We start from the raw sequence: 22,097 nt of genomic DNA on the forward strand, positions 1-22,097 counted from the left end.
GAATCCCACTTCTGACATGCCTTTTGGAGATTTAATCTCCTTTATCAGGTTAACATCTGATGGAAGTTGCATCTGTTGGTCTTCACCTGGCACGTTATTCCGTTCTCCTCTTGTCAAGAGAGATGGGGTTTCTCATATATTTAGGTTCTATAACTTCTCGCTGACAAAGCGCAATCCTTACCAAATGAGCATAGGACCCATGTATGAGGTCATCTGGAAGAGTCATGCTCTTGTATGCCCTGGCCAGACGGGCCCTGCAAATTTGGAAGAATGCCATGCATCTGGTAGACAACTGGACTCCAGCACACTTACAGCAATTTCCTTAGGGCTTTGATCAGGGGCTGCTTAAATTTGCATACTCCACCCTATGTTGTGACTTTGAGATCCCTTGTTGAAATTGCTTTAGCCAGCCAAGAGGTGGCTATTGTCTCAATTTCAAAGCAGCTTTGAGCCGTTCAAGTGGCTGGTGAATAGCACTTTCTCTTTGTTCGCCTCAAAGTTCTAAAGAGTTCTCCATAGGTCCTGCTCTGTGCAGATTGTTCAAAGATCTGTTGGAAGTGCATATAATAGGATAAATAAATTGAGGGCATTCCTTTTCAGTACCTCACCTGCATGGCTGTCTGGCCTCTGGAAGATGCTGTGAAAGCAAGTCAGGATGGCCGAGTGGTCTAAGGCGCTGCGTTCAGGTCGCAGTCTCCTCTGGAGGTGTGGGTTCAAATCCCACTTCTGACAGTCCTGTGTTTACTCTACTTTTTTTCTTGAGAAATATGATCATTTCCCTCGCAGTGGCTTATAGGATTGTCTTCTTGGAAGAGTGCAGTGAGTTTTTTTCTTGCTCTAGCCACTATTGGCATAAGCTCTGTGCATTGTTTGGTTCCTAATATATTTCTCACCCTTTAGATGAAAAAGCAGCATGGGGTCAGGATGGCCGAGTGGTCTAAGGCGCTGAGTTAAGGCCGCAGTCTCTCCTGGAGGCGTGGGTTCGAATCCCACTTCTGACAAAACTTGAATTCCATTTTCTCTCTCAGTTCCTTTAGAATCTCAGCTAAAAATTGGCAATGTAAATAATATCTGAATAAGTACCAAACTTCAGTTTCAACTGCAAATGCATTTGCCCTATTCTATCTTTAACGTTAATGTAATATTCTTCTAGCACTCGTGGTGTTTTATATTTGTTTTGTGGGGTACTTTAAAAATCTTTTTTATGAAAGAAATGGGTTACATTAAGTCTTGTGATGTTTTAGGTTTCCAATAAGGAGGTTTTAAATTTTATGTCACGTCATTTTCAGATGCTTCATTCAAGAGCTGTTTCCACTATAGAATGCAGAGCAAGGGCTAAAATACAAGTGATAGAGCGAGTGAGTGAGAAGGAGTGTTGTGGAAGGAGAGAATGAAACAAAGACAGAGTGAGTGAACGGCAGGGAGGCATAGAAGAGTAGTCTAGTAGTGAAGGAGACCTGCTTTTCACTGCTCTTGACCTCCCACCCATCCCCAAACAACCACAAACATACCTTCTGTGCAAAGTTGGTATGCAGAATTTCACGCCTCAGCAAGTGAGGGTGAGTCCCAGGCCAGGGGCTAAAGAGCAAAAGAGTGCCTGTGCTCAGACTTTCCCTGCTAGGGATAGTTTATCTGGAACAAGGCCTACTCTCTTGTATCCAGCAAGGATCTAGAAATCCTGCATGAATCTGCAAGGCACATTGGCAGCATACATTTGCATAAACTGCCCCACCTATTGCCTTCCTACTTCCTGTGCTGTAGTTGTTTGTGTAGAGAGAGAGGTCGCAGGCAAGGAAATGTTGTGAGTCGGATACAGGACCCTAAATAGCTGGTGAGAGGTATGTGGTGTTCTAAAAGCATGAAAACTGTATACCTGTGAAATAAAGTGCTTTCGTATGTGTTCTTCTGTGTTTATTGTCCTGTGCATAAAGTTGCACCTTGTGTTTGAAGGTTTAAATTATTTCAGGCTTGCATGGAGGTAGACGTTTCTGAGTAACTTTTATTCATTTCTTAAAAGCCTATACTGTCAGGATGGCTGAGAGGTCTAAGGCGCTGTGTTTAGGCCACAGTCTCCTTTGGAGGCGTGGGTTCGAATCCCACTTCTGACATGCCTTTTGGAGATTTAATCTCCTTTATCAGGTTAACATCTGATGGAAGTTGCATCTGTTGGTCTTCACTTGGCACGTTATTCCGTTCTCCTCTTGTCAAGAGAGATGGGGTTTCTCATATATTTAGGTTCTATAACGTCTTGCTGACAAAGCGCAATCCTTACCAAATGAGCATAGGACCCATGTAAGAGGTCATCTGGAAGAGTCATGCTCTTGTATGCCCTGGCCAGACGGGCCCTGCAAATTTGGAAGAATGCCATTCATCTGGTAGACAACTGGACTCCAGCACACTTACAGCAATTTCCTCAGGGCTTTGATCAGGGGCTGCTTAAATTTGCATACTCTACCCTATGTTGTGACTTTGAGATCCCTTGTTGAAATTGCTTTAGCCAGCCAAGAGGTGGCTATTGTCTCAATTTCAAAGCAGCTTTGAGCCATTCAAGTGGCTGGTGAATAGCACTTTCTCTTTGTTCGCCTCAAAGTTCTAAAGAGTTCTCCATAGGTCCTGCTCTGTACAGATTGTTCAAAGATCTGTTGGAAGTGCATATAATAGGATAAATAAATTGAGGGCATTCCTTTTCAGTACCTCCCCTGCATGGCTGTCTGGCCTCTGGAAGATGCTGTGAAAGCAAGTCAGGATGGCCGAGTGGTCTAAGGCGCTGCGTTCAGGTCGCAGTCTCCTCTGGAGGTGTGGGTTCAAATCCCACTTCTGACAGTCCTGTGTTTACTCTACTTTTTTTCTTGAGAAATATGATCATTTCAATCGCAGTGGCTTATAGGATTGTCTTCTTGGAAGAGTGCAGTGAGTTTTTTTCTTGCTCTAGCCCCTATTGGCCTAAGCTCTGTGCATTTTTTGGTTCCTAATATATTTCTCACCCTTTAGATGAAAAAGCAGCATGGGTTCAGGATGGCCGAGTGGTCTAAGGCGCTGCGTTAAAGCTGCAGTCTCTCCTGGAGGCGTGGGTTCGAATCCCACTTCTGACAAAACTTGAATTCCATTTTCTCTCTCAGTTCCTTTAGAATCTCAGCTAAAAAGTGGCAATGTAAATAATATCTGAATAAGTACCAAACTTCAGTTTCAACTGCAAATGCATTTGCCCTATTCTATCTTTAACGTTAATGTAATATTCTTCTAGCACTCGTGGTGTTTTATATTTGTTTTGTGGGGTACTTTAAAAATCTTTTTTATGAAAGAAATGGGTTACATTAAGTCTTGTGATGTTTTAGGTTTCCAATAAGGAGGTTTTAAATTTTATGTCACGTCATTTTCAGATGCTTCATTCAAGAGCTGTTTCCACTATAGAATGCAGAGCAAGGGCAAAAATACAAGTGATAGAGCGAGTGAGTGAGAAGGAGTGTTGTGGAAGGAGAGAATGAAACAAAGACAGAGTGAGTGAATGGCAGGGAGGCATAGAAGAGGAGTCTAGTAGTGAAGGACACCTGCTTTTCCCTGCTCTTGACCTCCCACCCATCCCCAAACAACCACAAACATACCTTCTGTGCAAAGTTGGTATGCAGAATTTCACGCCTCAGCAAGTGAGGGTGAGTCCCAGGCCAGGGGCTAAAGAGCAAAAGAGTGCCTGTGCTCAGACTTTCCCTGCTAGGGATAGTTTATCTGGAACAAGTCCTTCTCTCTTGTATCCAGCAAGGATCTAGAAATCCTGCATGAATCTGCAAGGCACATTGGCAGCATAAATTTGCATAAACTGCCCCCCCTATTGCCTTCCTACTTCCTGTGCTGTAGTTGTTTGTGTAGAGAGAAAGGTCGCAGGCAAGGAAATGTTGTGAGTCGGATACAGGACCCTAAATAGCTGGTGAGAGGTATGTGGTGTTCTAAAAGCATGAAAACTGTATACCTGTGAAATAAAGTGCTTTCGTATGTGTTCTTCTGTGTTTATTGTCCTGTGCATAAAGTTGCACCTTGTGTTTGAAGGTTTAAATTATTTCAGGCTTGCATGGAGGTAGACGTTTCTGAGTAACTTTTATTCATTTCTTAAAAGCCTATACTGTCAGGATGGCCGAGAGGTCTAAGGTGCTGTGTTTAGGCCACAGTCTCCTTTGGAGGCGTGCGTTCGAATCCCACTTCTGACATGCCTTTTGGAGATTTAATCTCCTTTATCAGGTTAACATCTGATGGAAGTTGCATCTGTTGGTCTTCACCTGGCACGTTATTCCGTTCTCCTCTTGTCAAGAGAGATGGGGTTTCTCATATATTTAGGTTCTATAACTTCTCGCTGACAAAGCGCAATCCTTACCAAATGAGCATAGGACCCATGTATGAGGTCATCTGGAAGAGTCATGCTCTTGTATGCCCTGGCCAGACGGGCCCTGCAAATTTGGAAGAATGCCATGCATCTGGTAGACAACTGGACTCCAGCACACTTACAGCAATTTCCTTAGGGCTTTGATCAGGGGCTGCTTAAATTTGCATACTCCACCCTATGTTGTGACTTTGAGATCCCTTGTTGAAATTGCTTTAGCCAGCCAAGAGGTGGCTATTGTCTCAATTTCAAAGCAGCTTTGAGCCGTTCAAGTGGCTGGTGAATAGCACTTTCTCTTTGTTCGCCTCAAAGTTCTAAAGAGTTCTCCATAGGTCCTGCTCTGTGCAGATTGTTCAAAGATCTGTTGGAAGTGCATATAATAGGATAAATAAATTGAGGGCATTCCTTTTCAGTACCTCACCTGCATGGCTGTCTGGCCTCTGGAAGAGGCTGGGAAAGCAAGTCAGGATGGCCGAGTGGTCTAAGGCGCTGCGTTCAGGTCGCAGTCTCCTCTGGAGGCGTGGGTTCAAATCCCACTTCTGACAGTCCTGTGTTTACTCTAATTTTTTTCTTGAGAAATATGATCATTTCCCTCGCAGTGGCTTATAGGATTGTCTTCTTGGAAGAGTGCAGTGAGTTTTTTTCTTGCTCTAGCCACTATTGGCCTAAGCTCTGTGCATTTTTTGGTTCCTAATATCTTTCTCACCCTTTAGATGAAAAAGTAGCATGGGGTCAGGATGGCCGAGTGGTCTAAGGCACTGCGTTAAGGCTGCAGTCTCTCCTGGAGGCGTGGGTTCGAATCCCACTTCTGACAAAACTTGAATTCCATTTTCTCTCTCAGTTCCTTTAGAATCTCAGCTAAAAATTGGCAATGTAAATAATATCTGAATAAGTACCAAACTTCTGTTTCAACTGCAAATGCATTTGCCCTATTCTATCTTTAACGTTAATGTAATATTCTTCTAGCACTCGTGGTGTTTTATATTTGTTTTGTGGGGTACTTTAAAAATCTTTTTTATGAAAGAAATGGGTTACATTAAGTCTTGTGATGTTTTAGGTTTCCAATAAGGAGGTTTTAAATTTTATGTCACGTCATTTTCAGATGCTTCATTCGAGAGAGGTTTCCACTATAGAATGCAGAGCAAGGGCAAAAATACAAGTGATAGAGCGAGTGAGTGAGAAGGAGTGTTGTGGAAGGAGAGAATGAAACAAAGACAGAGTGAGTGAATGGCAGGGAGGCATTGAAGAGGAGTCTAGTAGTGAAGGAGCCCTGCTTTTCCCTGCTCTTGACCTCCCACCCATCCCCAAACAACCACAAACATACCTTCTGTGCAAAGTTGGTATGCAGAATTTCACGCCTCAGCAAGTGAGGGTGAGTCCCAGGCCAGGGGCTAAAGAGCAAAAGAGTGCCTGTGCTCAGACTTTCCCTGCTAGGGATAGTTTGTCTGGAACAAGGCCTACTCTCTTGTATCCAGCAAGGATCTAGAAATCCTGCATGAATCTGCAAGGCACATTGGCAGCATAAATTTGCATAAACTGCCCCACCTATTGCCTTCCTACTTCCTGTGCTGTAGTTGTTTGTGTAGAGAGAGAGGTCGCAGGCAAGGAAATGTTGTGAGTCGGATACAGGACCCTAAATAGCTGGTGAGAGGTATGTGGTGTTCTAAAAGCATGAAAACTGTATACCTGTGAAATAAAGTGCTTTCGTATGTGTTCTTCTGTGTTTATTGTCCTGTGCATAAAGTTGCACCTTGTGTTTGAAGGTTTAAATTATTTCAGGCTTGCATGGAGGTAGACGTTTCTGAGTAACTTTTATTCATTTCTTAAAAGCCTATACTGTCAGGATGGCCGAGAGGTCTAAGGTGCTGTGTTTAGGCCACAGTCTCCTTTGGAGGCGTGCGTTCGAATCCCACTTCTGACATGCTTTTTGGAGATTTAATCTCCTTTATCAGGTTAACATCTGATGGAAGTTGCATCTGTTGGTCTTCACCTGGCACGTTATTCCGTTCTCCTCTTGTCAAGAGAGATGGGGTTTCTCATATATTTAGGTTCTATAACGTCTTGCTGACAAAGCGCAATCCTTACCAAATGAGCATAGGACCCATGTAAGAGGTCATCGGGAAGAGTCATGCTCTTGTATGCCCTGGCCAGACGGGCCATGCACATTTGGAAGAATGCCATGCATCTGGTAGACAACTGGACTCCAGCACACTTACAGCAATTTCCTTAGGGCTTTGATCAGGGGCTGCTTAAATTTGCATACTCCACCCTATGTTGTGACTTTGAGATCCCTTGTTGAAATTGCTTTAGCCAGCCAAGAGGTGGCTATTGTCTCAATTTCAAAGCAGCTTTGAGCCGTTCAAGTGGCTGGTGAATAGCACTTTCTCTTTGTTCGCCTCAAAGTTCTAAAGAGTTCTCCATAGGTCCTGCTCTGTACAGATTGTTCAAAGATCTGTTGGAAGTGCATATAATAGGATAAATAAATTGAGGGCATTCCTTTTCAGTACCTCACCTGCATGGCTGTCTGGCCTCTGGAAGATGCTGGGAAAGCAAGTCAGGATGGCCGAGTGGTCTAAGGCGCTGCGTTCAGGTCGCAGTCTCCTCTGGAGGCGTGGGTTCAAATCCTACTTCTGACAGTCCTGTGTTTACTCTAATTTTTTTCTTGAGAAATATGATCATTTCCCTCGCAGTGGCTTATAGGATTGTCTTCTTGGAAGAGTGCAGTGAGTTTTTTTCTTGCTCTAGCCACTATTGGCCTAAGCTCTGTGCATTTTTTGGTTCCTAATATCTTTCTCACCCTTTAGATGAAAAAGCAGCATGGGGTCAGGATGGCCGAGTGGTCTAAGGTGCTGTGTAAGGCCGCAGTCTCTCCTGGAGGCGTGGGTTCGAATCCCACTTCTGACAAAACTTGAATACCATTTTCTCTCTCAGTTCCTTTAGAATCTCAGCTAAAAATTGGCAATGTAAATAATATCTGAATAAGTACCAAACTTCAGTTTCAACTGCAAATGCATTTGCCCTATTCTATCTTTAACGTTAATGTAATATTCTTCTAGCACTCGTGGTGTTTTATATTTCTTTTGTGGGGTACTTTAAAAATCTTTTTTATGAAAGAAATGGGTTACATTAAGTCTTGTGATGTTTTAGGTTTCCAATAAGGAGGTTTTAAATTGTATGTCACGTCATTTTCAGATGCTTCATTCAAGAGATGTTTCCACTATAGAATGCAGAGCAAGGGCAAAAATACAAGTGATAGAGCGAGTGAGTGAGAAGGAGTGTTGTGGAAGGAGAGAATGAAACAAAGACAGAGTGAGTGAACGGCAGGGAGGCATAGAAGAGGAGTCTAGTAGTGAAGGAGACCTGCTTTTCCCTGCTCTTGACCTCCCACCCATCCCCAAACAACCACAAACATACCTTCTGTGCAAAGTTGGTATGCAGAATTTCACGCCTCAGCAAGTGAGGGTGAGTCCCAGGCCAGGGGCTAAAGAGCAAAAGAGTGCCTGTGCTCAGACTTTCCCTGCTAGGGATAGTTTATCTGGAACAAGGCCTACTCTCTTGTATCCAGCAAGGATCTAGAAATCCTGCATGAATCTGCAAGGCACATTGGCAGCATAAATTTGCATAAACTGCCCCACCTATTGCCTTCCTACTTCCTGTGCTGTAGTTGTTTGTGTAGAGAGAGAGGTCGCAGGCAAGGAAATGTTGTGAGTCGGATACAGGACCCTAAATAGCTGGTGAGAGGTATGTGGTGTTCTAAAAGCATGAAAACTGTATACCTGTGAAATAAAGTGCTTTCGTATGTGTTCTTCTGTGTTTATTGTCCTGTGCATAAAGTTGCACCTTGTGTTTGAAGGTTTAAATTATTTCAGGCTTGCATGGAGGTAGACGTTTCTGAGTAACTTTTATTCATTTCTTAAAAGCCTATACTGTCAGGATGGCCGAGAGGTCTAAGCTGCTGTGTTTAAGCCCCAGTCTCCTTTGGAGGCGTGGGTTCGAATCCCACTTCTGACATGCCTTTTGGAGATTTAATCTCCTTTATCAGGTTAACATCTGATGGAAGTTGCATCTGTTGGTCTTCACCTGGCACGTTATTCCGTTCTCCTCTTGTCAAGAGAGATGGGGTTTCTCATATATTTAGGTTCTATAACGTCTTGCTGACAAAGCGCAATCCTTACCAAATGAGCATAGGACCCATGTAAGAGGTCATCTGGAAGAGTCATGCTCTTGTATGCCCTGGCCAGACGGGCCCTGCAAATTTGGAAGAATGCCATGCATCTGGTAGACAACTGGACTCCAGCACACTTACAGCAATTTCCTTAGGGCTTTGATCAGGGGCTGCTTAAATTTGCATACTCCACCCTATGTTGTGACTTTGAGATCCCTTGTTGAAATTGCTTTAGCCAGCCAAGAGGTGGCTATTGTCTCAATTTCAAAGCAGCTTTGAGCCGTTCAAGTGGCTGGTGAATAGCACTTTCTCTTTGTTCGCCTCAAAGTTCTAAAGAGTTCTCCATAGGTCCTGCTCTGTACAGATTGTTCAAAGATCTGTTGGAAGTGCATATAATAGGATAAATAAATTGAGGGCATTCCTTTTCAGTACCTCACCTGCATGGCTGTCTGGCCTCTGGAAGAGGCTGAGAAAGCAAGTCAGGATGGCCGAGTGGTCTAAGGCGCTGTGTTCAGGTCGCAGTCTCCTCTGGAGGCGTGGGTTCAAATCCCACTTCTGACAGTCCTGTGTTTACTCTAATATTTTTCTTGAGAAATATGATCATTTCCCTCGCAGTGGCTTATAGGATTGTCTTCTTGGAAGAGTGCAGTGAGTTTTTTTCTTGCTCTAGCCACTATTGGCCTAAGCTCTGTGCATTTTTTGGTTCCTAATATCTTTCTCACCCTTTAGATGAAAAAGCAGCATGGGGTCAGGATGGCCGAGTGGTCTAAGGCGCTGCGTTAAGGCCGCAGTCTCTCCTGGAGGCGTGGGTTCGAATCCCACTTCTGACAAAACTTGAATTCCATTTTCTCTCTCAGTTCCTTTAGAATCTCAGCTAAAAATTGGCAATGTAAATAATATCTGAATAAGTACCAAACTTCAGTTTCAACTGCAAATGCATTTGCCCTATTCTATCTTTAACGTTAATGTAATATTCTTCTAGCACTCGTGGTGTTTTATATTTCTTTTGTGGGGTACTTTAAAAATCTTTTTTATGAAAGAAATGGGTTACATTAAGTCTTGTGATGTTTTAGGTTTCCAATAAGGAGGTTTTAAATTTTATGTCACGTCATTTTCAGATGCTTCATTCAAGAGATGTTTCCACTATAGAATGCAGAGCAAGGGCAAAAATACAAGTGATAGAGCGAGTGAGTGAGAAGGAGTGTTGTGGAAGGAGAGAATGAAACAAAGACAGAGTGAGTGAACGGCAGGGAGGCATAGAAGAGGAGTCTAGTAGTGAAGGAGACCTGCTTTTCCCTGCTCTTGACCTCCCACCCATCCCCAAACAACCACAAACATACCTTCTGTGCAAAGTTGGTATGCAGAATTTCACGCCTCAGCAAGTGAGGGTGAGTCCCAGGCCAGGGGCTAAAGAGCAAAAGAGTGCCTGTGCTCAGACTTTCCCTGCTAGGGATAGTTTATCTGGAACAAGGCCTACTCTCTTGTATCCAGCAAGGATCTAGAAATCCTGCATGAATCTGCAAGGCACATTGGCAGCATAAATTTGCATAAACTGCCCCACCTATTGCCTTCCTACTTCCTGTGCTGTAGTTGTTTGTGTAGAGAGAGAGGTCGCAGGCAAGGAAATGTTGTGAGTCGGATACAGGACCATAAATAGCTGGTGAGAGGTATGTGGTGTTCTAAAAGCATGAAAACTGTATACCTGTGAAATGAAGTGATTTCGTATGTGTTCTTCTGTGTTTATTGTCCTGTGCATAAAGTTGCACCTTGTGTTTGAAGGTTTAAATTATTTCAGGCTTGCATGGAGGTAGACGTTTCTGAGTAACTTTTATTCATTTCTTAAAAGCATATACTGTCAGGATGGCCGAGAGGTCTAAGGCGCTGTGTTTAGGCCACAGTCTCCTTTGGAGGCGTGGGTTCGAATCCCACTTCTGACATGCCTTTTGGAGATTTAATCTCCTTTATCAGGTTAACATCTGATGGAAGTTGCATCTGTTGGTCTTCACTTGGCACGTTATTCCGTTCTCCTCTTGTCAAGAGAGATGGGGTTTCTCATATATTTAGGTTCTATAACGTCTTGCTGACAAAGCGCAATCCTTACCAAATGAGCATAGGACCCATGTAAGAGGTCATCTGGAAGAGTCATGCTCTTGTATGCCCTGGCCAGACGGGCCCTGCAAATTTGGAAGAATGCCATGCATCTGGTAGACAACTGGACTCCAGCACACTTACAGCAATTTCCTCAGGGCTTTGATCAGGGGCTGCTTAAATTTGCATACTCCACCCTATGTTGTGACTTTGAGATCCCTTGTTGAAATTGCTTTAGCCAGCCAAGAGGTGGCTATTGTCTCAATTTCAAAGCAGCTTTGAGCCGTTCAAGTGGCTGGTGAATAGCACTTTCTCTTTGTTCGCCTCAAAGTTCTAAAGAGTTCTCCATAGGTCCTGCTCTGTACAGATTGTTCAAAGATCTGTTGGAAGTGCATATAATAGGATAAATAAATTGAGGGCATTCCGTTTCAGTACCTCACCTGCATGGCTGTCTGGCCTCTGGAAGATGCTGTGAAAGCAAGGCAGGATGGCTGAGTGGTCTAAGGCGCTGCGTTCAGGTTGCAGTCTCCTCTGGAGGCGTGGGTTCAAATCCCACTTCTGACAGTCCTGTGTTTACTCTAATTTTTTTCTTGAGAAATATGATCATTTCCCTCGCAGTGGCTTATAGGATTGTCTTCTTGGAAGAGTGCAGTGAGTTTTTTTCTTGCTCTAGCCACTATTGGCCTAAGCTCTGTGCATTTTTTGGTTCCTAATATCTTTCTCACCCTTTAGATGAAAAATCAGCATGGGGTCAGGATGGCTGAGTGGTCTAAGGCGCTGTGTAAGGCCGCAGTCTCTCCTGGAGGCGTGGGTTCGAATCCCACTTCTGACAAAACTTGAATTCCATTTTCTCTCTCAGTTCCTTTAGAATCTCAGCTAAAAATTGGCAATGTAAATAATATCTGAATAAGTACCAAACTTCAGTTTCAACTGCAAATGCATTTGCCCTATTCTATCTTTAACGTTAATGTAATATTCTTCTAGCACTCGTGGTGTTTTATATTTGTTTTGTGGGGTACTTTAAAAATCTTTTTTATGAAAGAAATGGGTTACATTAAGTCTTGTGATGTTTTAGGTTTCCAATAAGGAGGTTTTAAATTTTATGTCACGTCATTTTCAGATGCTTCATTCAAGAGATGTTTCCACTATAGAATGCAGAGCAAGGGCAAAAATACAAGTGATAGAGCGAGTGAGTGAGAAGGAGTGTTGTGGAAGGAGAGAATGAAACAAAGACAGAGTGAGTGAATGGCAGGGAGGCATAGAAGAGGAGTCTAGTAGTGAAGGAGACCTGCTTTTCCCTGCTCTTGACCTCCCACCCATCCCCAAACAACCACAAACATACCTTCTGTGCAAAGTTGGTATGCAGAATTTCACGCCTCAGCAAGTGAGGGTGAGTCCCAGGCCAGGGGCTAAAGAGCAAAAGAGTGCCTGTGCTCAGACTTTCCCTGCTAGGGATAGTTTATCTGGAACAAGGCCTACTCTCTTGTATCCAGCAAGGATCTAGAAATCCTGCATGAATCTGCAAGGCACATTGGCAGCATAAATTTGCATAAACTGCCCCACCTATTGCCTTCCTACTTCCTGTGCTGTAGTTGTTTGTGTAGAGAGAGAGGTCGCAGGCAAGGAAATGTTGTGAGTCGGATACAGGACCCTAAATAGCTGGTGAGAGGTATGTGGTGTTCTAAAAGCATGAAAACTGTATACCTGTGAAATAAAGTGCTTTCGTATGTGTTCTTCTGTGTTTATTGTCCTGTGCATAAAGTTGCACCTTGTGTTTGAAGGTTTAAATTATTTCAGGCTTGCATGGAGGTAGACGTTTCTGAGTAACTTTTATTCATTTTTTAAAAGCCTATACTGTCAGGATGGCCGAGAGGTCTAAGGTGCTGTGTTTAGGCCACAGTCTCCTTTGGAGGCGTGGGTTTGAATACCACTTCTGACATACCTTTTGGAGATTTAATCTCCTTTATCAGGTTAACATCTGATGGAAGTTGCATCTGTTGGTCTTCACCTGGCACGTTATTCCGTTCTCCTCTTGTCAAGAGAGATGGGGTTTCTCATATATTTAGGTTCTATAACGTCTTGCTGACAAAGCGCAATCCTTACCAAATGAGCATAGGACCCATGTAAGAGGTCATCTGGAAGAGTCATGCTCTTGTATGCCCTGGCAAGACGGGCCCTGCAAATTTGGAAGAATGCCATGCATCTGGTAGACAACTGGACTCCAGCACACTTACAGCAATTTCCTTAGGGCTTTGATCAGGGGCTGCTTAAATTTGCATACTCCACCCTATGTTGTGACTTTGAGATCCCTTGTTGAAATTGCTTTAGCCAGCCAAGAGGTGGCTATTGTCTCAATTTCAAAGCAGCTTTGAAACGTTCAAGTGGCTGGTGAATAGCACTTTCTCTTTGTTCGCCTCAAAGTTCTAAAGAGTTCTCCATAGGTCCTGCTCTGTACAGATTGTTCAAAGATCTGTTGGAAGTGCATATAATAGGATAAATAAATTGAGGGCATTCCTTTTCAGTACCTCACCTGCATGGCTGTCTGGCCTCTGGAAGATGCTGGGAAAGCAAGTCAGGATGGCCGAGTGGTCTAAGGCGCTGCGTTCAGGTCGCAGTCTCCTCTGGAGGCGTGGGTTCAAATCCCACTCCTGACAGTCCTGTGTTTACTATAATTTTTTTCTTGAGAAATATGATCATTTCCCTCGCAGTGGCTTATAGGATTGTCTTCTTGGAAGAGTGCAGTGAGTTTTTTTCTTGCTCTAGCCACTATTGGCCTAAGCTCTGTGCATTTTTTGGTTCCTAATATCTTTCTCACCCTTCTTTAGATGAAAAAGCAGCATGGGGTCAGGATTGCCGAGTGGTCTAAGGCGCTGCGTTAAGGCCGCAGTCTCTCCTGGAGGCGTGTGTTCAAATCCCACTTCTGACAAAACTTGAATTCCATTTTCTCTCTCAGTTCCTTTAGAATCTCAGCTAAAAATTGGCAATGTAAATAATATCTGAATAAGTACCAAACTTCAGTTTCAACTGCAAATGTATTTGCCCTATTCTATCTTTAACGTTAATGTAATATTCTTCTAGCACTCGTGGTGTTTTATATTTCTTTTGTGGGGTACTTTAAAAATCTTTTTTATGAAAGAAATGGGTTACATTAAGTCTTGTGATGTTTTAGGTTTCCAATAAGGAGGTTTTAAATTTTATGTCACGTCATTTTCAGATGCTTCATTCAAGAGCTGTTTCCACTATAGAATGCAGAGCAAGGGCAAAAATACAAGTGATAGAGCGAGTGAGTGAGAAGGAGTGTTGTGGAAGGAGAGAATGAAACAAAGACAGAGTGAGTGAACGGCAGGGAGGCATAGAAGAGGAGTCTAGTAGTGAAGGAGACCTGCTTTTCCCTGCTCTTGACCTCCCACCCATCCCCAAACAACCACAAACATACCTTCTGTGCAAAGTTGGTATGCAGAATTTCACGCCTCAGCAAGTGAGGGTGAGTCCCAGGCCAGGGGCTAAAGAGCAAAAGAGTGCCTGTGCTCAGACTTTCCCTGCTAGGGATAGTTTATCTGGAACAAGGCCTACTCTCTTGTATCCAGCAAGGATCTAGAAATCCTGCATGAATCTGCAAGGCACATTGGCAGCATAAATTTGCATAAACTGCCCCACCTATTGCCTTCCTACTTCCTGTGCTGTAGTTGTTTGTGTAGAGAGAGAGGTCGCAGGCAAGGAAATGTTGTGAGTCGGATACAGGACCCTAAATAGCTGGTGAGAGGTATGTGGTGTTCTAAAAGCATGAAAACTGTATACCTGTGAAATAAAGTGCTTTCGTATGTGTTCTTCTGTGTTTATTGTCCTGTGCATAAAGTTGCACCTTGTGTTTGAAGGTTTAAATTATTTCAGGCTTGCATGGAGGTAGACGTTTCTGAGTAACTTTTATTCATTTCTTAAAAGCCTATACTGTCAGGATGGCCGAGAGTTCTAAGGTGCTGTGTTTAAGCCACAGTCTCCTTTGGAGGCGTGGGTTCGAATCCCACTTCTGACATGCCTTTTGGAGATTTAATCTCCTTTATCAGGTTAACATCTGATGGAAGTTGCATCTGTTGGTCTTCACCTGGCACGTTATTCCGTTCTCCTCTTGTCAAGAGAGATGGGGTTTCTCATATATTTAGGTTCTATAACGTCTTGCTGACAAAGCGCAATCCTTACCAAATGAGCATAGGACCCATGTAAGAGGTCATCTGGAAGAGTCATGCTCTTGTATGCCCTGGCCAGACGGGCCCTGCAAATTTGGAAGAATGCCATGCATCTGGTAGACAACTGGACTCCAGCACACTTACAGCAATTTCCTTAGGGCTTTGATCAGGGGCTGCTTAAATTTGCATACTCCACCCTATGTTGTGACTTTGAGATCCCTTGTTGAAATTGCTTTAGCCAGCCAAGAGGTGGCTATTGTCTCAATTTCAAAGCAGCTTTGAGCCGTTCAAGTGGCTGGTGAATAGCACTTTCTCTTTGTTCGCCTCAAAGTTCTAAAGAGTTCTCCATAGGTCCTGCTCTGTACAGATTGTTCAAAGATCTGTTGGAAGTGCATATAATAGGATAAATAAATTGAGGGCATTCCTTTTCAGTACCTCACCTGCATGGCTGTCTGGCCTCTGGAAGATGCTGGGAAAGCAAGTCAGGATGGCCGAGTGGTCTAAGGCGCTGCGTTCAGGTTGCAGTCTCCTCTGGAGGCGTGGGTTCAAATCCCACTTCTGACAGTCCTGTGTTTACTCTAATTTTTTTCTTGAGAAATATGATCATTTCCCTCGCAGTGGCTTATAGGATTGTCTTCTTGGAAGAGTGCAGTGAGTTTTTTTCTTGCTCTAGCCACTATTGGCCTAAGCTCTGTGCATTTTTTGGTTCCTAATATCTTTCTCACCCTTTAGATGAAAAAGCAGCATGGGGTCAGGATGGCCGAGTGGTCTAAGGAGCTGTGTAAGGCCGCAGTCTCTCCTGGAGGCGTGGGTTCGAATCCCACTTCTGACAAAACTTGAATTCCATTATCTCTCTCAGTTCCTTTAGAATCTCAGCTAAAAATTGGCAATGTAAATAATATCTGAATAAGTACCAAACTTCAATTTCAACTGCAAATGCATTTGCCCTATTCTATCTTTAACGTTAATGTAATATTCTTCTAGCACTCGTGGTGTTTTATATTTCTTTTGTGGGGTACTTTAAAAATCTTTTTTATGAAAGAAATGGGTTACATTAAGTCTTGTGATGTTTTAGGTTTCCAATAAGGAGGTTTTAAATTTTATGTCACGTCATTTTCAGATGCTTCATTCAAGAGATGTTTCCACTATAGAATGCAGAGCAAGGGCAAAAATACAAGTGATAGAGCGAGTGAGTGAGAAGGAGTGTTGTGGAAGGAGAGAATGAAACAAAGACAGAGTGAGTGAACGGCAGGGAGGCATAGAAGAGTAGTCTAGTAGTGAAGGAGACCTGCTTTTCCCTGCTCTTGACCTCCCACCCATCCCCAAACAACCACAAACATACCTTCTGTGCAAAGTTGGTATGCAGAATTTCACGCCTCAGCAAGTGAGGGTGAGTCCCAGGCCAGGGGCTAAAGAGCAAAAGAGTGCCTGTGCTCAGACTTTCCCTGCTAGGGATAGTTTATCTGGAACAAGGCCTACTCTCTTGTATCCAGCAAGGATCTAGAAATCCTGCATGAATCTGCAAGGCACATTGGCAGCATAAATTTGCATAAACTGCCCCACCTATTGCCTTCCTACTTCCTGTGCTGTAGTTGTTTGTGTAGAGAGAGAGGTCGCAGGCAAGGAAATGTTGTGAGTCGGATACAGGACCCTAAATAGCTGGTGAGAGGTATGTGGTGTTCTAAAAGCATGAAAACTGTATACCTGTGAAATAAAGTGCTTTCGTATGTGTTCTTCTGTGTTTATTGTCCTGTGCATAAAGTTGCACCTTGTGTTTGAAGGTTTAAATTATTTCAGGCTTGCATGGAGGTAGATGTTTCTGAGTAACTTTTATTCATTTCTTAAAAGCCTATACTGTCAGGATGGCCGAGAGGTCTAAGGTGCTGTGTTTAGGCCACAGTCTCCTTTGGAGGCGTGCGTTCGAATCCCACTTGTGACATGCCTTTTGGAGATTTAATCTCCTTTATCAGGTTAACATCTGATGGAAGTTGCATCTGTTGGTCTTCACCTGGCACGTTATTCCGTTCTCCTCTTGTCAAGAGAGATGGGGTTTCTCATATATTTAGGTTCTATAACGTCTTGCTGACAAAGCGCAATCCTTACCAAATGAGCATAGGACCCATGTAAGAGGTCATCTGGAAGAGTCATGCTCTTGTATGCCCTGGCCAGACGGGCCCTGCAAATTTGGAAGAATGCCATGCATCTGGTAGACAACTGGACTCCAGCACACTTACAGCAATTTCCTTAGGGCTTTGATCAGGGGCTGCTTAAATCTGCATACTCCACCCTATGTTGTGACTTTGAGATCCCTTGTTGAAATTGCTTTAGCCAGCCAAGAGGTGGCTATTGTCTCAATTTCAAAGCAGCTTTGAGCCGTTCAAGTGGCTGGTGAATAGCACTTTCTCTTTGTTCGCCTCAAAGTTCTAAAGAGTTCTCCATAGGTCCTGCTCTGTACAGATTGTTCAAAGATCTGTTGGAAGTGCATATAATAGGATAAATAAATTGAGGGCATTACTTTTCAGTACCTCACCTGCATGGCTGTCTGGCCTCTGGAAGATGCTGGGAAAGCAAGTTAGGATGGCCGAGTGGTCTAAGGCGCTGCGTTCAGGTCGAAGTCTCCTCTGGAGGCGTGGGTTCAAATCCCACTTCTGAGAGTCCTGTGGTTACTCTAATTTTTTTCTTGAGAAATATGATCATTTCCCTCGCAGTGGCTTATAGGATTGTCTTCTTGGAAGAGTGCAGTGAGTCTTTTTCTTGCTCTAGCCACTATTGGCCTAAGCTCTGTGCATTTTTTGGTTCCTAATATCTTTCTCACCCTTCTTTAGATGAAAAAGCAGCATGGGGTCAGGATTGCCGAGTGGTCTAAGGCGCTGCGTTAAGGCCGCAGTCTCTCCTGGAGGCGTGGGTTCAAATCCCACTTCTGACAAAACTTGAATTCCATTTTCTCTCTCAGTTCCTTTAGAATCTCAGCTAAAAATTGGCAATGTAAATAATATCTGAATAAGTACCAAACTTCAGTTTCAACTGCAAATGCATTTGCCCTATTCTATCTTTAACGTTAATGTAATATTCTTCTAGCACTCGTGGTGTTTTATATTTGTTTTGTGGGGTACTTTAAAAATCTTTTTTATGAAAGAAATGGGTTACATTAAGTCTTGTGATGTTTTAGGTTTCCAATAAGGAGGTTTTAAATTTTATGTCACGTCATTTTCAGATGCTTCATTCAAGAGCTGTTTCCACTATAGAATGCAGAGCAAGGGCTAAAATACAAGTGATAGAGCGAGTGAGTGAGAAGGAGTGTTGTGGAAGGAGAGAATGAAACAAAGACAGAGTGAGTGAACGGCAGGGAGGCATAGAAGAGTAGTCTAGTAGTGAAGGAGACCTGCTTTTCACTGCTCTTGACCTCCCACCCATCCCCAAACAACCACAAACATACCTTCTGTGCAAAGTTGGTATGCAGAATTTCACGCCTCAGCAAGTGAGGGTGAGTCCCAGGCCAGGGGCTAAAGAGCAAAAGAGTGCCTGTGCTCAGACTTTCCCTGCTAGGGATAGTTTATCTGGAACAAGGCCTACTCTCTTGTATCCAGCAAGGATCTAGAAATCCTGCATGAATCTGCAAGGCACATTGGCAGCATAAATTTGCATAAACTGCCCCACCTATTGCCTTCCTACTTCCTGTGCTGTAGTTGTTTGTGTAGAGAGAGAGGTCGCAGGCAAGGAAATGTTGTGAGTCGGATACAGGACCCTAAATAGCTGGTGAGAGGTATGTGGTGTTCTAAAAGCATGAAAACTGTATACCTGTGAAATAAAGTGCTTTCGTATGTGTTCTTCTGTGTTTATTGTCCTGTGCATAAAGTTGCACCTTGTGTTTGAAGGTTTAAATTATTTCAGGCTTGCATGGAGGTAGACGTTTCTGAGTAACTTTTATTCATTTCTTAAAAGCCTATACTGTCAGGATGGCCGAGAGGTCTAAGGCGCTGTGTTTAGGCCACAGTCTCCTTTGGAGGCGTGGGTTCGAATCCCACTTCTGACATGCCTTTTGGAGATTTAATCTCCTTTATCAGGTTAACATCTGAGGGAAGTTGCATCTGTTGGTCTTCACCTGGCACGTTATTCCGTTCTCCTCTTGTCAAGAGAGATGGGGTTTCTCATATATTTAGGTTCTATAACGTCTTGCTGACAAAGCGCAATCCTTACCAAATGAGCATAGGACCCATGTAAGAGGTCATCTGGAAGAGTCATGCTCTTGTATGCCCTGGCCAGACCGGCCCTGCAAATTTGGAAGAATGCCATTCATCTGGTAGACAACTGGACTCCAGCACACTTACAGCAATTTCCTCAGGGCTTTGATCAGGGGCTGCTTAAATTTGCATACTCCACCCTATGTTGTGACTTTGAGATCCCTTGTTGAAATTGCTTTAGCCAGCCAAGAGGTGGCTATTGTCTCAATTTCAAAGCAGCTTTGAGCCGTTCAAGTGGCTGGTGAATAGCACTTTCTCTTTGTTCGCCTCAAAGTTCTAAAGAGTTCTCCATAGGTCCTGCTCTGTACAGATTGTTCAAAGATCTGTTGGAAGTGCATATAATAGGATAAATAAATTGAGGGCATTCCTTTTCAGTACCTCACCTGCATGGCTGTCTGGCCTCTGGAAGATGCTGTGAAAGCAAGTCAGGATGGCCGAGTGGTCTAAGGCGCTGCGTTCAGGTCGCAGTCTCCTCTGGAGGTGTGGGTTCAAATCCCACTTCTGACAGTCCTGTGTTTACTCTACTTTTTTTCTTGAGAAATATGATCATTTCCCTCGCAGTGGCTTATAGGATTGTCTTCTTGGAAGAGTGCAGTGAGTTTTTTTCTTGCTCTAGCCACTATTGGCATAAGCTCTGTGCATTGTTTGGTTCCTAATATATTTCTCACCCTTTAGATGAAAAAGCAGCATGGGGTCAGGATGGCCGAGTGGTCTAAGGCGCTGAGTTAAGGCCGCAGTCTCTCCTGGAGGCGTGGGTTCGAATCCCACTTCTGACAAAACTTGAATTCCATTTTCTCTCTCAGTTCCTTTAGAATCTCAGCTAAAAATTGGCAATGTAAATAATATCTGAATAAGTACCAAACTTCAGTTTCAACTGCAAATGCATTTGCCCTATTCTATCTTTAACGTTAATGTAATATTCTTCTAGCACTCGTGGTGTTTTATATTTGTTTTGTGGGGTACTTTAAAAATCTTTTTTATGAAAGAAATGGGTTACATTAAGTCTTGTGATGTTTTAGGTTTCCAATAAGGAGGTTTTAAATTTTATGTCACGTCATTTTCAGATGCTTCATTCAAGAGCTGTTTCCACTATAGAATGCAGAGCAAGGGCTAAAATACAAGTGATAGAGCGAGTGAGTGAGAAGGAGTGTTGTGGAAGGAGAGAATGAAACAAAGACAGAGTGAGTGAACGGCAGGGAGGCATAGAAGAGTAGTCTAGTAGTGAAGGAGACCTGCTTTTCACTGCTCTTGACCTCCCACCCATCCCCAAACAACCACAAACATACCTTCTGTGCAAAGTTGGTATGCAGAATTTCACGCCTCAGCAAGTGAGGGTGAGTCCCAGGCCAGGGGCTAAAGAGCAAAAGAGTGCCTGTGCTCAGACTTTCCCTGCTAGGGATAGTTTATCTGGAACAAGGCCTACTCTCTTGTATCCAGCAAGGATCTAGAAATCCTGCATGAATCTGCAAGGCACATTGGCAGCATAAATTTGCATAAACTGCCCCACCTATTGCCTTCCTACTTCCTGTGCTGTAGTTGTTTGTGTAGAGAGAGAGGTCGCAGGCAAGGAAATGTTGTGAGTCGGATACAGGACCCTAAATAGCTGGTGAGAGGTATGTGGTGTTCTAAAAGCATGAAAACTGTATACCTGTGAAATAAAGTGCTTTCGTATGTGTTCTTCTGTGTTTATTGTCCTGTGCATAAAGTTGCACCTTGTGTTTGAAGGTTTAAATTATTTCAGGCTTGCATGGAGGTAGACGTTTCTGAGTAACTTTTATTCATTTCTTAAAAGCCTATACTGTCAGGATGGCTGAGAGGTCTAAGGTGCTGTGTTTAGGCCACAGTCTCCTTTGGAGGCGTGGGTTCGAATCCCACTTCTGACATGCCTTTTGGAGATTTAATCTCCTTTATCAGGTTAACATCTGATGGAAGTTGCATCTGTTGGTCTTCACTTGGCACGTTATTCCGTTCTCCTCTTGTCAAGAGAAATGGGGTTTCTCATATATTTAGGTTCTATAACGTCTTGCTGACAAAGCGCAATCCTTACCAAATGAGCATAGGACCCATGTAAGAGGTCATCTGGAAGAGTCATGCTCTTGTATGCCCTGGCCAGACGGGCCCTGCAAATTTGGAAGAATGCCATTCATCTGGTAGACAACTGGACTCCAGCACACTTACAGCAATTTCCTCAGGGCTTTGATCAGGGGCTGCTTAAATTTGCATACTCTACCCTATGTTGTGACTTTGAGATCCCTTGTTGAAATTGCTTTAGCCAGCCAAGAGGTGGCTATTGTCTCAATTTCAAAGCAGCTTTGAGCCGTTCAAGTGGCTGGTGAATAGCACTTTCTCTTTGTTCGCCTCAAAGTTCTAAAGAGTTCTCCATAGGTCCTGCTCTGTACAGATTGTTCAAAGATCTGTTGGAAGTGCATATAATAGGATAAATAAATTGAGGGCATTCCTTTTCAGTACCTCACCTGCATGGCTGTCTGGCCTCTGGAAGATGCTGTGAAAGCAAGTCAGGATGGCCGAGTGGTCTAAGGCGCTGCGTTCAGGTCGCAGTCTCCTCTGGAGGTGTGGGTTCAAATCCCACTTCTGACAGTCCTGTGTTTACTCTACTTTTTTTCTTGAGAAATATGATCATTTCAATCGCAGTGGCTTATAGGATTGTCTTCTTGGAAGAGTGCAGTGAGTTTTTTTCTTGCTCTAGCCCCTATTGGCCTAAGCTCTGTGCATTTTTTGGTTCCTAATATATTTCTCACCCTTTAGATGAAAAAGCAGCATGGGTTCAGGATGGCCGAGTGGTCTAAGGCGCTGCGTTAAAGCTGCAGTCTCTCCTGGAGGCGTGGGTTCGAATCCCACTTCTGACAAAACTTGAATTCCATTTTCTCTCTCAGTTCCTTTAGAATCTCAGCTAAAAAGTGGCAATGTAAATAATATCTGAATAAGTACCAAACTTCAGTTTCAACTGCAAATGCATTTGCCCTATTCTATCTTTAACGTTAATGTAATATTCTTCTAGCACTCGTGGTGTTTTATATTTGTTTTGTGGG

General features: G+C 43.4%; 18 non-coding genes across 18 annotated transcripts; all 18 read left to right on the forward strand.

Annotated features, from left to right (window-relative positions):
• Positions 1-649: 649 nt before the first annotated feature.
• On the forward strand, positions 650-732 carry TRNAL-CAG (transfer RNA leucine (anticodon CAG)). Its single transcript has one exon. It is a non-coding gene; the product is annotated as a tRNA-Leu (tRNA).
• A 186-nt stretch (positions 733-918) lies between these two features.
• Positions 919-1,001, forward strand: TRNAL-AAG (transfer RNA leucine (anticodon AAG)). Its single transcript has one exon. It is a non-coding gene; the product is annotated as a tRNA-Leu (tRNA).
• A 1,024-nt stretch (positions 1,002-2,025) lies between these two features.
• TRNAL-UAG (transfer RNA leucine (anticodon UAG)) lies at positions 2,026-2,108 on the forward strand. The gene has a single exon. It is a non-coding gene; the product is annotated as a tRNA-Leu (tRNA).
• A 632-nt stretch (positions 2,109-2,740) lies between these two features.
• On the forward strand, positions 2,741-2,823 carry TRNAL-CAG (transfer RNA leucine (anticodon CAG)). Its single transcript has one exon. It is a non-coding gene; the product is annotated as a tRNA-Leu (tRNA).
• A 185-nt stretch (positions 2,824-3,008) lies between these two features.
• TRNAF-AAA (transfer RNA phenylalanine (anticodon AAA)) lies at positions 3,009-3,092 on the forward strand. Its single transcript has one exon. It is a non-coding gene; the product is annotated as a tRNA-Phe (tRNA).
• A 1,739-nt stretch (positions 3,093-4,831) lies between these two features.
• TRNAL-CAG (transfer RNA leucine (anticodon CAG)) lies at positions 4,832-4,914 on the forward strand. Its single transcript has one exon. It is a non-coding gene; the product is annotated as a tRNA-Leu (tRNA).
• Positions 4,915-5,100: 186 nt separating this feature from the next.
• TRNAL-AAG (transfer RNA leucine (anticodon AAG)) lies at positions 5,101-5,183 on the forward strand. Its single transcript has one exon. It is a non-coding gene; the product is annotated as a tRNA-Leu (tRNA).
• A 3,829-nt stretch (positions 5,184-9,012) lies between these two features.
• Positions 9,013-9,095, forward strand: TRNAL-CAG (transfer RNA leucine (anticodon CAG)). The gene has a single exon. It is a non-coding gene; the product is annotated as a tRNA-Leu (tRNA).
• A 186-nt stretch (positions 9,096-9,281) lies between these two features.
• TRNAL-AAG (transfer RNA leucine (anticodon AAG)) lies at positions 9,282-9,364 on the forward strand. Its single transcript has one exon. It is a non-coding gene; the product is annotated as a tRNA-Leu (tRNA).
• Positions 9,365-10,388: 1,024 nt separating this feature from the next.
• On the forward strand, positions 10,389-10,471 carry TRNAL-UAG (transfer RNA leucine (anticodon UAG)). Its single transcript has one exon. It is a non-coding gene; the product is annotated as a tRNA-Leu (tRNA).
• Positions 10,472-13,193: 2,722 nt separating this feature from the next.
• TRNAL-CAG (transfer RNA leucine (anticodon CAG)) lies at positions 13,194-13,276 on the forward strand. Its single transcript has one exon. It is a non-coding gene; the product is annotated as a tRNA-Leu (tRNA).
• A 2,011-nt stretch (positions 13,277-15,287) lies between these two features.
• TRNAL-CAG (transfer RNA leucine (anticodon CAG)) lies at positions 15,288-15,370 on the forward strand. The gene has a single exon. It is a non-coding gene; the product is annotated as a tRNA-Leu (tRNA).
• A 3,386-nt stretch (positions 15,371-18,756) lies between these two features.
• TRNAL-UAG (transfer RNA leucine (anticodon UAG)) lies at positions 18,757-18,839 on the forward strand. The gene has a single exon. It is a non-coding gene; the product is annotated as a tRNA-Leu (tRNA).
• A 632-nt stretch (positions 18,840-19,471) lies between these two features.
• On the forward strand, positions 19,472-19,554 carry TRNAL-CAG (transfer RNA leucine (anticodon CAG)). Its single transcript has one exon. It is a non-coding gene; the product is annotated as a tRNA-Leu (tRNA).
• Positions 19,555-19,740: 186 nt separating this feature from the next.
• TRNAL-AAG (transfer RNA leucine (anticodon AAG)) lies at positions 19,741-19,823 on the forward strand. The gene has a single exon. It is a non-coding gene; the product is annotated as a tRNA-Leu (tRNA).
• Positions 19,824-20,847: 1,024 nt separating this feature from the next.
• Positions 20,848-20,930, forward strand: TRNAL-UAG (transfer RNA leucine (anticodon UAG)). Its single transcript has one exon. It is a non-coding gene; the product is annotated as a tRNA-Leu (tRNA).
• Positions 20,931-21,562: 632 nt separating this feature from the next.
• TRNAL-CAG (transfer RNA leucine (anticodon CAG)) lies at positions 21,563-21,645 on the forward strand. The gene has a single exon. It is a non-coding gene; the product is annotated as a tRNA-Leu (tRNA).
• Positions 21,646-21,830: 185 nt separating this feature from the next.
• On the forward strand, positions 21,831-21,914 carry TRNAF-AAA (transfer RNA phenylalanine (anticodon AAA)). The gene has a single exon. It is a non-coding gene; the product is annotated as a tRNA-Phe (tRNA).
• The last annotated feature ends 183 nt before the right edge of the window (positions 21,915-22,097 follow it).

Source organism: Triturus cristatus, unplaced genomic scaffold, assembly GCF_964204655.1.
Source record: "Triturus cristatus unplaced genomic scaffold, aTriCri1.1 SCAFFOLD_262, whole genome shotgun sequence".
Taxonomy (NCBI): domain Eukaryota; kingdom Metazoa; phylum Chordata; class Amphibia; order Caudata; family Salamandridae; genus Triturus; species Triturus cristatus.